At 37.5% G+C, this 15604-nt stretch overlaps 1 protein-coding gene across 3 annotated transcripts in view; it reads right to left on the reverse strand.

The window, feature by feature from the left end:
- The window catches only part of HS3ST5 (heparan sulfate-glucosamine 3-sulfotransferase 5), a 200752-nt gene that overhangs the window by 120901 nt on the left and 64247 nt on the right, over positions 1-15604 (reverse strand). The window contains exon 1 of one of the 3 annotated variants that reach the window (XM_032101522.1): positions 14764-14822. The exons of the other annotated variants lie outside the window; for them this stretch is intronic. The gene's annotated coding sequence lies outside the window, so the exon portion shown is untranslated. Of the gene's footprint in view, positions 1-14763; positions 14823-15604 lie in introns of those variants that run through there. 3 annotated transcript variants of the gene reach the window in all.

A 15604-nucleotide genomic window follows, 5' to 3' on the forward strand; every position in this document is an offset into this window, starting at 1 on the left:
ATTAATTATCCACTGTAACATGCTGATTTATAATTATGAAATCAGTAATTTAATTGGCATCTAATGCAGTAAAAACCTTCCTGCCAGTGTTGTTATCTAAGTGCCAGTGCTTGATGCTTTCAACCTTAGTTAAACTGTCAGAAATTATTATTCTGTTAAATGCTTATATCTGCAAAACTGATAACTATTTAACAAAAATCTTTTAAAAGGTGCTACTACATGACCAGTGAAGGTACTATCTACACATTTCAGACAAGCTAGCCAAGCTCACTGCTGGTCATCAGACACCTCTCACTGTTGATAGAAATAGCATCTATACTCCTTGGGAGGAGAAGCTGACACTGGATCCCACAATTGGTATTTGGATCACTGATTATGTCAATCTGAGTGTCAGAACTCAACTCCTGGCTGCAATTGCATCTGTGTGTTTGTAGGTTTGGGATGGGTGCTATCAACCAGAGATTCATGCACCCATCAAAAGATGAGAGTGGCCACTTTGAATGAGGCACAGATGAGCAGTACAAGAGCTGGGATCAGGTAAGCCAGTTCACTGTACTTGAGGTACTCTATGTTAAAGAGCCTGGGGACTAGTTTTATTCCTACTAGTCCTTTCACTCCTGAACTAGAGATCATAGCCTGAACAGCAGGAAGTTCTTCAACCTTGTAGACTTGGGTGAAGGGCCTGATCTTCACAGAGGGAATCACACAAAGGAAATATATCAAAATAACCTTAACAGGACAGTGATCTGCATGAATGATGCTCTGTCAAAAGAAGAATCTAACTTAAAAACTGGATACAGCAGGTGGTAGAAAGCAGAAAAAAGAATAAAAAAACAGTGCTGTAGTCAGTAAATCATTCTACAATGGTTTCTTAGCCCTGCTCTACATGACGTATTGTGCCGTGTAACTATTTCTGTGATGGAAGGGATTTCTTCCTCTGAAATTGTTTTACGTCTCCAGCTGCTAATGGGTCTGAAGTACTACCACTCTATGCAGTTCATTAAACCCTATGGGAATAAGCCTGGATAAGCTAGATTTAACTGATGACATAACAACACATGCTGCTGAAATATTTAGGCATAATTTCAGTTATTGCATACTGGCCTTTTTTGGCTTCCTAGCACAGTTGAAGTGCTGCAACTGCTGAGTGTGAACAAGACCATTTTCTCAGATCATTTTAGAAGAGTGTGAGTTCCTTAGAGAATGTCATTTTGATATAAATAAAAGTATTCTACTAAAAGCTGCTAAGCTAAAGATAGATATAAGTATAACCAAGAAAAATATAGTATTACCAAGAGCACGGCCTATGAGGATTCCTGAAGGCAAATAAATAAATTCCCATTAAAAGTATCATGCTGTCAGATGTTTGTATATGGAGTAGGATTCAACTCATATGAACAAAAAGTTAAACAACAAAATTCAATGGGAATCCCTCTGCAGCCACTGGAGACATGCATTTCCCTGGAGTGATCCATTCCTTCCCAAGGTAGTATTGCACAGTGTCTTTGTGTTTTCTATCACAAAGGGCTTTCTACTTGCAGTTCTATAGCCTGTCTTTCACTTGCAGCTCAATTCTCTCATTGAAGTCACAGCAGAAGTGTTTTCCCATTTCTAATGACAATATTTTCTTGTTCTTGCGGGAATGACCACCAGCAGTGTGAGAGTCACCCTTCTCCATCCTTTCCCCACATTTTGGTTACTCAGTGGACCAAATGGCATGCATGCAGACAGCCTAACTGGTTGCAGCACCTCCTCCCAAAGTGTGCTTCCATCAGCACTTCACAACATTATGCCTGTAAAAGCTGTCAGTTTGAGCACGTCTTGAAGACACCCATATAGGTACTGCTGAAGTTTGTGTGCATGTGTGCTGGTAAAACACCTGCTGCTGATGGAAGCAGAACCTGAGGGTGCTCAGCTGTGGATCTTGTCACTTCTCTCCCACTGATGGCCACCAGGGAAATTTTTCATTTTCCCTTTTCTCTCTCTGTTGGTTTTATCTTTGCCCAAAAGCTACTTTGACTGCCCATGTATGCCACCAGCTATAGAGCCTGCTGATAAATCTCTGTGCATGTGAATCTGTCTCCTTTGTGCCAGAATAGGTGACTGATATCTTTTAAGCACCTAATTTTCTGACAGCTGGAGTTAGGTCAAACAAATCCCACCCTCAGGCAGTGCTAAGATGGAGGGAGTTGGCAGGAGCCTTTTCCTAACATCTGACTTTTAAGTACTTATGTGCAGAGTCCTGAAGACTGTGAGCAATACACAGTAGCAATAGGACTATAGCTTATGCTGATATAACTTAATTATTCATGCTCAGTCTTTCCAATATTTCCCACAGCTTCCGTTCTGTTCGAAAGTAAGCCTCAGCCTCACAAGCACTTTTAAGTATGTGGTAACATTAATAGACCATAATCACAGAAGAATTGGAACTGTGAGAAGTAAACTCTCTAGTTTAGTACTTGCAACTCAAGACTCACAAGTTGCTTTGATCAATATAAAGGTAATTAACTGGAACATGAAAAAGAAATAAATAAAAAAAATTATTGAAAAACTAAGCTATTATTTAGACAAAAAAACCCCAGGATATGCAAAAGAATGTGGAATACTTAATTCCATTTCTTTGTGTGTTTTTATTATCAATTGTCATCACTAAGAAGATTCACAATGGGAGCATCATCCCAATTTTTAATCACTTTAAATATAGATTTGTGAAGCATCACACAATTACCTTTTATTCTCCCTTTTCTCCCGTAAGAATGATAGAAAAAGAGCTGTTTTTAAAATAGCATGCTGCAATAGATAATGGCCAAGTATTTACAAAATATTAACTGTTAGTGAGACTCCTCAGAATAATGAATTGTTGCTCATTATCTAATGAAAATGAAGCCAATTCAAAGCACTCACTGTTGCAAAAATACACAGCACAGGGTACAGGTTGTAACGAGAAACATAATATCTTTAAAAGAATAAGAAAGAAATGTGAAATACAAAAAGTTCCCATTTGAGTACACAAAACACAAAGGGCTTCCGTTAGGGCATTCTGAGAGGCCTGACCCACCAGCCTTCCAAACCAGGCAGACAGTGAGAAACAGCAGGGCAAATTAGGAACACACAGACATAGTTATGTAGTTTCTGGAGCAGAGCTGATTCATATTCAGCCTAAGAGAAGCCTAGGGAAAAAGCTAGCCTGGCAGAAGTAGTCTGTTAAAACATTTGCTTACTCATTTTGCTATTAGATGTAATCCATAATTCAGCATTAAATAGTTTGTTCCAGATAATTCAATGTTGAGAGTGCTCTTAACTTTTTGTGAGTCCCCTAATGTGCTTTTCTTAAAGAACTAGCTTCTAGAAGTTATTTTTACTTAATTGTTGAGTTATAATTGTTAAGCCTATTTCTGGCCTCAGTAGCTGTGCTAGATTTTTAAAATACTATCAGAGGATATAAAACCAGAAGCCAAATTAAAATAAGTGCAAGTGTTGTTGGCTTGGTTTGACTTATTTTTACATTGTGATTTTGAGCAGCAAAGATTAAGCAAATGCTTATATGTTTTCCTAAACTTGAGTTGATACCTGTTCCAAAGGAGGAAAGAGAACTGGAGTGAATAGGAGGCAGGTAGGACCTAAGGCTTAAAAACTAAGGGCTTTCTGGGACTTGGGGCTTGGTCTGTCTTTTGTACAGGCTAATTTAGATTCTACTTAGCTAAAACACAACTCAGTCACATATTAATTTATTCAAGTTGTTCAAAAGTAATTAGTGAACAAGTCAAGAAATAAAATTAATCAATGTTACAATATAGATGTGTCTGAAAAAAAAAGCTACAAAGTATATAAGGAAAAAGTAGCCTTCATTTATATTAACGAAAACTCACTTCACATAAATAGTAAATGTCAGTTAAAGCCAAGGGAAATATGCACCATGTTCAACAGTATTAAAACTGACATAACATGAATGATTGTCAAAAACTGATGGGATCTGGCAATGTTAAGAAATATTAAATAGGCAAGAGGTTTTTATACTGTTTTACCATTTTTGACAGTTAATATACCTAGAAAAAAGGTTCATTTATAGTTTTAAATGCAACCTATTCAATTTTGTTTCGTATTCTCTGAGACACTTGAGCAGCTATGAAAAGATAATTTGGGCTCAAATAAAGGCTTTTGTAATTGCTGTCAACTTGGCCGAATACTGTTTTGAGCAATCTGGACAAGAAATTTGACAGTATACTTAGTTCAACACAAAATTAATAAAGGCAACTGAAAGCAAAAGCTGCTTCTTACAGGGGGAGGGAAAGTGAAGGAACCTGCTATTTCCACACATTTTTTTCATCGTTCTCTCCTGTTAAGGACTAAAATCCATTCATTTTGATCTACAAGTTTCATTTGCATGAATGGGTACCTCCAGGAATTAACCTGTGTCTGAAATACCAGATTTTAAAATGAAAAACAAAGTCTTTGACACTGAGTCATTTACTGACTTGGGGTTATGTGAACACAGCATTTGCATGTTGTTCTCTTCCATGTATTGTGTGGAAAAACGCTGACATGTATATTTAATAAAATATTGTTGATTGTTTCTTCCTGTTTTAGCCAAGTGACACAGTTTTTGTTTCCCAAAAACAATCCTGCTTCTTTATTCCACCATCCCCCATCCTCCTCTCACTTGCTAATTTCTATTCTACAAGATCAATGGCGCTCAGGAGGGAAACAGTGGCACCAAAATTCCAATTCTCTGTCTTAAATTAGTTGATATAAATTTGTTTTACTGTTTGAACCAACATTGCCTTAGTATTTATGGAAGATAACGATATATCTATCTGAAAAAGGACCTGTGACCTACATAAAAGAGGATTAGAACCAAAAAGTCAAAATCCCCACACTTTGCCTCCCTTGTAGAATATAGAAATTTTGGAAGATGATAAAAAATTAAAATATTATGTTAACCACAGAAACTTTTAGCAAGAGGGAGATATTTGGAAAATGTTGCTTTATTGTCTGAAGCTGCACAGGAACTTCAAAACACAAACTCTCAAGAATATGCACTATAAATATACACACTGGAATGAAAAAAAAGGAATTGAAATCCATAAGACCATTCAGATGCACTGCTTCTGTTGTCAGCATTAATGATTTTTCCTTTCTTCCCTAAGTGTTGATTGCTAACACTGTAGAGCATCAGAGGCTTCCATCAATGTGATGAAAGAAGCTATTCCAAGACCCAAATCTTACTTTGCCCCATTCAGAGTTGTATCTACAAGATCACATTCTTCAAATTAAGTGTTTTCCAATAACTTTTACATTATAATAATTTTCCAAAACACTACAGTCTGAACACCAACAACCCTTAAAAGGAAAACAAATATAATTAGATCATTTTGAAAACACACACACACAAAAAAATGATTCACAAAAACCACAGACACTGAAGAGGTAAAGAAAAGGTAAAGTCAAAGCATCAGGAGTTGTAAGAATGTGAACAGAGCATCTCACATCAAAGGTATATTTGTGTAGTGTTCTGCCGCTGCACTCATACATGAGCCAAGACCTATGGGTCACACCCTCTGGGAGAGAGATGTGGTTGAGTCACTAAGGCAGGATGCAGAGCACCAGGTCTCCCTGTGCTATTCCAGTCCTGGTATACAGCCCTGAACAGAGCCATAGAGACATCTCAGCTCACCTGGGCTTCATGAATCTCAGCAGTTTTTGCTGAAAGAGCAGCTAAGTCTGCACTTTCCTTTGTGGCTTTTTCCATCCATTTTTGTCTGTCTGGAACATTTCATCCAAATCTACTGGTGTTTAAGCCTTTGCTATCTGGATGACTAAATAGGACTGCCTAAAAACTAGAGAGTTTTATTTGGAACAACATCTCTCTCATTTTGCAGCAAGGACACAGCACTGAAAACACCTTTTGCATTTCCAATTTCCCCCAAATTCCTTCCAGGAGGCCAGAAAAAGGAAGTGCTATCACAAATTACCATAGCACCTTGCATTTACATCACAAGAAACATAAAAATATTCCTTCAGAAAACATACCAGTGAACGCAAGAGTGTATAAGTAAATAAATAAATAAACATAAATGAACATTATAAATAATAAACATTGCAAATAAATAAACTTTAAAAATAAACATTGTAAATAAACAGTGCAGCAAAGTTGGCAGACAGTTCTGAGGAGAGGTTGTGCTGTTGGGGTCTAAACTAATGAATTTTATCCCAGGTTTAATTAATAAATGTAGTTTGTATGGGAAGACAGGAAGCAAAAAAAGTGCTTTCAACATCACCTGTCTTAGAGATAAGAATTTTTAGGCAATGTGCTCTAATGGGGTCTGGTTTATATGTATCTCTTCAGTTATATAATGACAGCCTTTAGTTATCTGACTCACATCCTACCTCTCAGCGTTAGGTATGAATCAAAGCCAACCCTGGTCAGAACACATTACCCTTTGTCACTGGAACACCACCTAATGGAACAAGAATTATATAAACTCTCAGAGCTTTCATTTTAGGCAGTTCCATTTTTTCTCTCAATGGCAAAAAAAAATAGTTTTGAAAAGTTGAAAGCAGAATTAATTATGAATTTACTTGTTCATGTAGAATAATCTGTCTTTAAAATAGCTCAGCATTGAAATTGCCTCAAAGGCAGAAACATCTGCTGTAGAGCAGAAGCACATACACCCTGGCTAAAAACAGAAACCTGAGATTTTACTGTTGATCAGCTTTGCTATTGCTTGTACTTAACATTGGTACCCAATTGCATTGCAAGCACTATAGAAGTTTAATGATTACCCTGAGTGGCACCTAAAACACAATATGCAGGAAGGATGAGTACGTGGAAGCAGAAAACCAATGTCAAAATGCATTCATGTAAAATGATACAGTCCTAAGAAACCTGCCCCTTCAGCACAAAAAGCTCATGCATACATATATCTCAGAAGGATTGTATTCAAGAAACAGATGGAAGTTCGCATATTTTTCAAAATGAAAAGTGAAGCAATAGGAAATAGCCTGCAGAGAGCTAGACAGTCCAGATCGTTCACCAGTAGCTTACCATTCAGGAACTAGGAGGGCAGGGAAGGAAAATAAAAACCAAGAGTGAGCAAAATTTGTTCACCACAATAGGCTGTAGTATTTGACATGGGGATTACTTTTTCCTTTACAAGAAGGAAGGAAAGTTCATTGTGCTGGGGTGAGAGACACTAGCTGTGCAACTGAATAGTGCTTGCAGTAATGACTAATCAGCTAAAAGGAGCCTGCAGCAGGGAGTGAGTCTGTTATGCAGCCTCTTGCCTTGGAACAGCAGCTGCGCTTATTCTGAGAGCGTAGAACTTTAGCAGAGCCTTTCATACCAATAGGAAAAGGCACAGGAGCAGGTAAACACACAAATACACCACCTAGGACCATTCCTTACTGCTTGGAGGTCAGTGGGTGACTGCGGGTCCCCAGGAAGCTTTGAAGCTCTGCCTAAATACTGCTCCGAGCCAGTAGTTACCAGTTTTGTTTTCACCATGAATGGAGCAGTGGGGACATGTTCTCCTCGTAGAGCCCTCTGATCCTCATGGTTTCTAACCCTGCTCACAGTAACACAGGGTGAAGGCAGCTTCACCAGGCAATAGCTCTTCTGTTGGATGGACTTGCTGGAAATTCATTGCTGTTTGATGCTCTAACCTCCTTCAGAAAGGTACCTGTTAGAAGCCTGTTACACCTTTCAGCACACATGCACAGGTGTGTTATAAACAGCTCCTGATTTTCTGGGATGTTTTCTGGAAGGCCCCAGAAAATGGAGAAAACATGGAGAACACAGAAGATGTGTATTGTAAGTACATATAATTAAAAAGTAGATGAGAAAACTTAGCAACACAGTAAATTTAGGGGAAATTTAAAAACACAGTTTTGACTGTGCACCACTGATATTCTAAGTGATGCAAAAATGGCCAGTGATGTTAAATGTACCACAGGTGAAGTGATGCTCTGTATTATAGTATAGAGCATCATTTCACCTGTGGTACAGTTAATTCCCAAGCTACATAACTTCCCTGTTCAAAAGCAAATTTATTGACTTTAAATTATTGGCTTACAGTAACATACCATAACATATCTTTTCTGATAGCTGTGAAGTATTGCAACTATCCTTCTTTCTCCCAGTACACAATAAAAAAAAGAAGAGAAAATAAAATAAAAAACCCCACTTATATACCTGAATATCAGTCTTATTTTGCCTCTGATAAACAGGAAAATCCATATAGAATTAGTCTTTTTGTGATGTGCACCTGAGAAGCAGACAGCAGAATTTTTTAGCATAATAACTCACTGTTAGATTTCCACTTTCCATGCACCAGTGACAGGGAAGAGAAGAAACAACATCTGTGCTTTCTAAATAGCTACAAACTTATAAAAACCCTTCTAGAAATAAAGAAAGCCAAGGTCTCAGAAGGGCAGAGTAGAAAAGAGCCTGTCTGAAGCATTTTAACCACTGATTTAGGTCTGGCTGTGTGAACAGCTGACTCTATTAAATCAGATGAAATGACCACCAGTATGGTCCTAGCCCATCACTGGTTAAGAGGTTAAAGTGACTTGGGTGTCCCTGGCTCTTCAGCCTGCAGAAGAGCTCCACTACCTTTGAAAGGGGATGAATGCAGTACATGCAAGTGGAAATTAGTAGAGAATGGTCATACTTAGCAGAGAATTTATACAACCCACTGCCTGATGGATTGGAAATCAAGTTCAATTCAACTGCAACCATTTTGGAATTCAGAAAACCGTCCTGAGAAAAATCACTCAAAAAGGATTTAAGCAGCAGTCAAATAACAGGCTGTGGTACTGAGCCCATAATGGCAAAACAAACAGCATGGAGGAAACATACTGAAAAGCTACAATAACTGAAAAGATGTGGTCACTGTTTTTCTCTTTTTCTCTCTTGTTTTTCCATTGCATCTTCTGGACAAAGAAAGCGGAATGCCCTAGCCAAGGAGTTCCCCTGTGTCATAGTTAGCTCAAGTGCTTTCCCCAAGTCCCACTGGTGTAAAGGAACATATTGGCAGGGAAGGGACATGGTTATACTGTTCTGGCAAACTCCATCTGGCATATATGTCCCAGGGGTGCTGCAGACAGCTGGCATTAGTTTTAACAGTCAGATTCAAACCTTTCTCTGGATCAATGTGTACAAATCAGACCTGTATCTCTGCTGCTGTGCTCCTGCACGAGGCAGGATTTTCCACAACTGGAAAACACTGAGTTTTATCTTATCTGTTCATTTTTAAACCTAAAATATTATCCACTGAAACACCAGTCACCCAGCAACATCTTCCCATTTTTTTGTCATTCTAGCAGAGAAAACTGGATTTAAAGCCCTTTAAAGGGGATCTATCTCAATCGGTCCTAATCTGCTGAAAAAGAAAACCATTGTAACTGCAGCTCAATCCCTACAAATGTGGGACATCCAACTGTCCTAACAAAAAGATCAAACCAGTTAAAATGAGCATCTTCTTCCACTGACAGTACTGAATATTGACAATAGACTGGATCAAATGTCCCTACAAGATTCTCCATAAACAAAATTTAGCTGTAATCATACCTGAAGAACCTGTGTGCTACCTTAAAAATTTAAACAAAGAAAAAATTTAAAAAAAGCTAAAGCTGTTACTTCCTTCTTTTTCCCAGATAACCTGAATGAGTACTTTAAAAATTTATTTAATTAATTTAATTATTTTAATTAATTTGATAATTTAAATACTTATCAATAGTAGACCAAGGAGTCCAATAATATGTATGAAAATAGGTGTTCATTGCTGACTGTATCATAATTCAAGACTGTGGTGCAATACCACAGAAACAGGGCAACACAAATTGCTAAAAAGATTAATAAAAAAATACCTATTACCTACTGCTGTGGAATTTTACTATCAGGAAGAAGTATAGCAGCCTAAAGACTTCTTTCACAGTCCTACATCAGGGACTAATAAACTGTTGCCCCAATATTGCAGACATTAGTCCTTGAGAATGGTCCCATTGAAATTTAAAACCTCAAATGTTCTTTTTGCATTATGATAAAAAAGGTCTTTTTTCAGAAAAAAACAGTTTGAAATCATTCCAATATCTAAATCCATTGTAGGATGCTGCTTCCATGTGAGATTCATTCTAACAGAAGAGTATTCAAAAGCTGTCTTTTAAAGTTTAAAGAAAACCTTCATTTATGTAAAATTTGCTAATAGTATGAATAATGATGCAGAACTGGATAGCAAAAATACCTTTTAAAATAAGTGTTGTGTTTCCCTTCATGGTGTTTTAAGTGCCTATTATTTTCTTAACAGTTACATATCAGCACAGCACCAACTGAGTAATAATTCCAGTTCTTTGATGACTCAGCTGTTTAATCTGAAATTAGTGTCAAATGTTTATGTTCTAGTAACAAATAAGGGTTTGCTTGAGCAGGTTCTATGTGGCATCATATCCAAATGTGGCATTTCTATTACTTAACATTTTAAAATATGATCAAAAGGGTAATCGGTCTTGAAAAAAACCCTGAAAACCCAAAATACTCCCTCTTCTCCAGTCCAATTCTTTCTTCCCTTATGGCTATGGGGGAAGCTGCTCAAGTTTGACCCTCTAATGAAACAAATAAAAGAATGAGATAAAATTTTAGAGCTATCTGCAGTAGCAAGACAAGGGAGATACAGATTTTTCATGGTGTGTTTCTTCCATTATCCATATACAAAATATTCTGGTTTATGTAACAGAACATTTTCTCCCTCTCTGAGACACTGCTTTGCGTGAGACACTTGAACTGCCCCTCAGCCACCAAAACAGTACTTCTCTGATATGTCCATCAGAACTTCATTGGAGAAACTGAGATTGAAGGGGGTGTGTGAGTGCGTAAACTTTAAAAACAGAGTGAGGGGAGAGAGAAAGGATGAGAGGCTGGCACAATGTAACCAAAAGCAGAAAAAGAAGTATCTTTCATTAAAATGATGTCCAGAAGGTATCAAACTTGACTAAAGGCATTTCCTTCTTTGGATTGCAAAAGGCATTTGAAACAACCTTAACATTAGTTTATTTCATAGCATATATTCAGATAATCTCTCTGCACATCCCAGAGTTTCTCAATTTTTTTCCCCCATACAAATAAAGTCATTTTGACAGGACTAAGGTAGACATTGCAACGCAAACAACTTAAATGTAACAGTTGTGATCAAAAGTCCCTTGACTTTGCTGGAAACATTTTCATTGACCTTGGTAAGCTTTGGCTGAGCTCTAAAGGAGATTATTAAAGTCTTTGATTCAAAATCTAACTAAAATGTGGAAGATTAAGACTTGTAAGGGACAGGTTTGTAGCTGCTGTAAATTTTCATAGCTCTATTGACTTTGAGAAAGTTTAAATAATTCATACTAGCAGATGATTTGCCTTCAAAATTCACAAACAACTTTCATTCCCCGTCTATTAATCTTCCACATTGTACCTATCACATTTTGGAGAGTAAATATGAATGCACGGTCAGTACTTTGACTTTTACTTTTTTATTATCAGCTCTTGGAAGATGAATAAGTTGTGTGCCCATTGATTTCCTGCTGCTCTGTATGTGGAGCGGATAATAAATCCATATCACATCAAGTGTGCTTTAGAAAAAAACGTACTCTGGATTTTAGAGCACATAATTAGGTCAAAAAGGCAGCCTGGATAGCTGGCTTGTCTGGAATCAAAGAGAGTATCTGGAAACAAATTGAATATAGCTTGTAGACATTTTCATTGACACAATGGCTGAGAATTTCAAATTTGTATGTAGTAAATCCATAGGTAGAAAAGAAAGTAATTTGGAGATCTTTTTTTTTTTGAGAGACAAAACTCAAAACTTTTGATTTCTGAGTTATTGTGGTAGGAAACAAAGAGTTCTTTTGTAACTCTACAGAGAAGAAAGATTTGAGTGTGCTAGTAGGGAAAGATTATGAAGCTGGGAAGCATGCAGGTTTTTACCAGAATCATAAAATAGCTTAGATTTAAAAAGACCTATGGAGGTCACCTGGTTCGACTCCCTGCTCAAAGCAGGGCCACTGTTAGATTTAGTCTTTGAATTTAGATCATGTTACTGAGGGTAATATGGTGTCAGGTTTTAAATATCACCAGAGAAGAATCATCTCCCAGCTTCCCTGGGCAGTCTTTTAGCAGGTTTGACCCTTGCTACTGTGAATGGATCAAAAAATGGTTTTCACAGTATTTAACTGAAATGTCAATTATTATAACTCATGCCCTTTTGTTTTGCACCTATCAGAGGAGCCTGGCTCCACCTTTCCTTCCATCAGCCTTCCCATACACCTCATGTGCTTCATCCCCTTTATCATTTTGGTGGCCATCCTCTGGACTTCCTCTACCATGTCAACATCTTTCATGTATTCGGTGCCCCAAACTGGACACCTTTCTCCAGATGAAGCCTCACAAGCACCAACATGAGGGACATGGTCACTTTACCTGAATGACTGCAAATAACTTGGTAATACAGTTCAGCCAGTAGTTCACCTCCATTGCTGCAACAGCACACAGCTGACTCAAGTAGCACATTGCTGACCACCCTCAGATATAGCCCAGGGCCAATTTTTTAAGTGTCAGGGACAGAATTTTAGGATGCCCCTTCCATGTTCGTTAGATACGGCTGAGTAAAGTCTTCCCAGGTTCCAGTTTGCCCTCTATTCAGACTTTCTGCTTGTGGGGGGGCTGTTGCTTCAAAGAAAAGGTGAAAAGAAGTCTATTACTGAGTTTGCTTAGCTGCTGTTTTAGCTGTTATTGTGAATGTTAAAAAAAAGATGGGTGTTGAAACGCCCTTGAGATACAAGTATGTTTTAAAGGATGTGGAAGGTTAGACATTAAAGCAACCATGGATTATTAATTGTGCAATAAATTGTTTTCTTATCCACCATATGGGTCATGAGGTTTCTCAAAGGGATAGGGAAAAGGAAATGTATTGTCAGTAATATGTGCAGGATACTTGTACAGGCCCTGGAACTTGGATGAGCTCTGATAATAAAAAAGAAACAAATTGGAAATACAGATTGCACCACACCTGTACATGCCACGTAAGGCTAATTAATTAAAAAGATTTTTTTCATTGCTCTTAAGTGTTCATTTAGCATCTAACACTGAGTTCTTCCACCTCTCTATGGTGAGATAAAAACATTTCTTTCAGATGGGAGTGCTGCTTCTGTTATCTGTGCCTTCGTCACCTTGAGACAAGGCTGCCAAAACACAGCCTGTGTGAAATCACATATTTGTGAGATCATTTTGAAACTAAAGCAAGTTATGAATGCCATTTCCTGAATATTATGGGACAAATCCTATTGGGAACACACAATTATAACAGTTCAAAAGATACACTGGCTGTTAATTTAAGAGATGCATTTGAACTTATAATGTCCTTATTATTTGGATCCAGGCAAACAGTCTTTTTCTCTATAAACTGGGAGTAGATCTAGGACTGAGTTATAACTCAGCATCGTTTGTATTTAGAACTTCTCAGTCTTGGACTCAGTATTCAGTTTTGGTTTTTTACCCCACAAAATTATGTAGTTTTTTAAACTGTGGAAATATGATCAAAGACACAATTTATGGCAGACATAGAAAATTTTTTAGCAAGCCAATCTGTTCAATGTGGAGATGACATATGCAACTGCCTTCTAAATTTTTCAAATACTTAATTACTTAAAAAAGGATCTTTCTTTATAAATCTTTAAACTTTGTTAGATTCTAAATGACAATGAGAGTGATCTAGTCAAGTCAGAAACGCCTCTGGTTTACACACTTACAAACACTTACAAAGATATGGCTTGTAGACCTGCAGGTAGATCAAATATTAGTCAATACTGGAAAGCAGAGTGAAATTCATAACCTGAAGTTCATTGAACTTCTCATTTCAAGTCCTTGAAGCCATCTGTTTCAAGAGGCTTTAGGCTGGTCTTATAGAAGAAGTTGTTTCTAAGGAACAAACCTTTGCACTGAGATATTTGTGAAGTGAAATGGCGCATTTAAGAAATGCATTGTGTGCATCATCTTTCTAATGTGTCCCAGCCATCTGAGCTATGATAAATAGCACCGAAGACTATCTATGATATTATTTCCTTTGTGGGAATATTTTAGTATTACTAGAATCACTTTGGGCTCTCCATGCATAAAGGTCACTGTTACAGACGAGTCTCAGGGAACAAGCACCCCTCCTGACGACTCCCAGCAGGCAGCTCCTCAAAGGACAGGGAAAAGAATGGAAAGTAAAGTACTTTGACTCCAACAGGCTACTCTTTACATAGATATAAATTATTAAGCTGGAGGTGGCCCTTGAGAATTGGAAGATTATAATTATAACCTGTCAGAGGAGCCTGGCTCTACCTTTCCTCCCATCAGCCTTTCCATACACCTCATGTTCTTCATCCCCTTGATCATTTTGGTGGCCATCCTCTGGACTTGCTCTACCATGTCAACATCTTTCATGTATTGGGGGCCCCAAAATGGACACCTTTCTCCAGATGAAGCTCCCACTGTTTCACTTCCCACAGAAGAAAGAAGAGATGTCAATGAATCTCATTATCATGACCCGTGAAAATTTTTACTGCATTAATCTTTACCTGGACACCTTTTAGAAATACAACTACATTGCAGACAATTTTATAAAAATCAAGTACTACAGTAGCTAAAAGAAATCTTTCATAAGAAAGCCCAAATCTAGCCTATTTTACAAACTTTCTAATCTCAAGACAATGTATTATATAAAAATTTTAAACAGAATTACTTACCTTCTAAGTCTTTTGTTCCTGGTTTTATTGTGTGACCCCTCTCTTAATGCAAGTACACAGCAATTAAGCATCAGCATTTTCCATTCTGCTTATCTGACAACAACACACCTGGTCTAAAATCTGTAAACCCAGTCACCCACCCCCCCCACTGTCTCGCCTGAGCTGAGTCACGAGAATTCAAACTTGTCTTTTTTTTGCATCAGCGGCAGATGGACGATATTGATGGAAACAAACAGCTGCTGATTTGTCACTGACCCCAGGGAGAATACACAGAAATTTGATTCAGTCTCTATAGTCTCTTGTCTCCTGACTCTGAAACCTTGTTAAAGGTTTGCACAGATGCGTACTACATAATCTCTAGGGTAGGGCATGAGTTTGTAAGATAATTTTTGAGATGTTCCAAGTTTCGGCCAAAGATTAAATATACCAGGGAGATCTGTTCTTAAACTTCAAATCAGTAATTAGTGTTGTTTATAAACATTCCATGCATGGTGTTCTCTAAAAGAGCAGAAGGGAAAGCTACAGAAACAGAAACTGACTAAGCTGAACACACTATCTATGGCACTCGGCTTTATAATACTGGGGATCTCTGAGCCCTCAGTAAAATGTGTGGATATTGAGATTCTCTAGTACAAGGTCCAGGACTTTGATGTTTTGTTGCTTATTTTTCCCCTCTTTATTTAGCTTTTGTTTGTTTGTTTGTGTTTTTGTTTGGTTGTTTTGGCTTTGTTAATTCTATTTTACAGTTTGGGATGCCTTAGTAGTAAGCACATGTTCTAATAATAGGCTGTTTCCAATAACATTTTAAAATATAAAACTTCACTTTTTAGTATTTTCCAAG

Source organism: Corvus moneduloides, chromosome 3 (assembly GCF_009650955.1).
Source record: "Corvus moneduloides isolate bCorMon1 chromosome 3, bCorMon1.pri, whole genome shotgun sequence".
Lineage (NCBI taxonomy): Eukaryota > Metazoa > Chordata > Aves > Passeriformes > Corvidae > Corvus > Corvus moneduloides.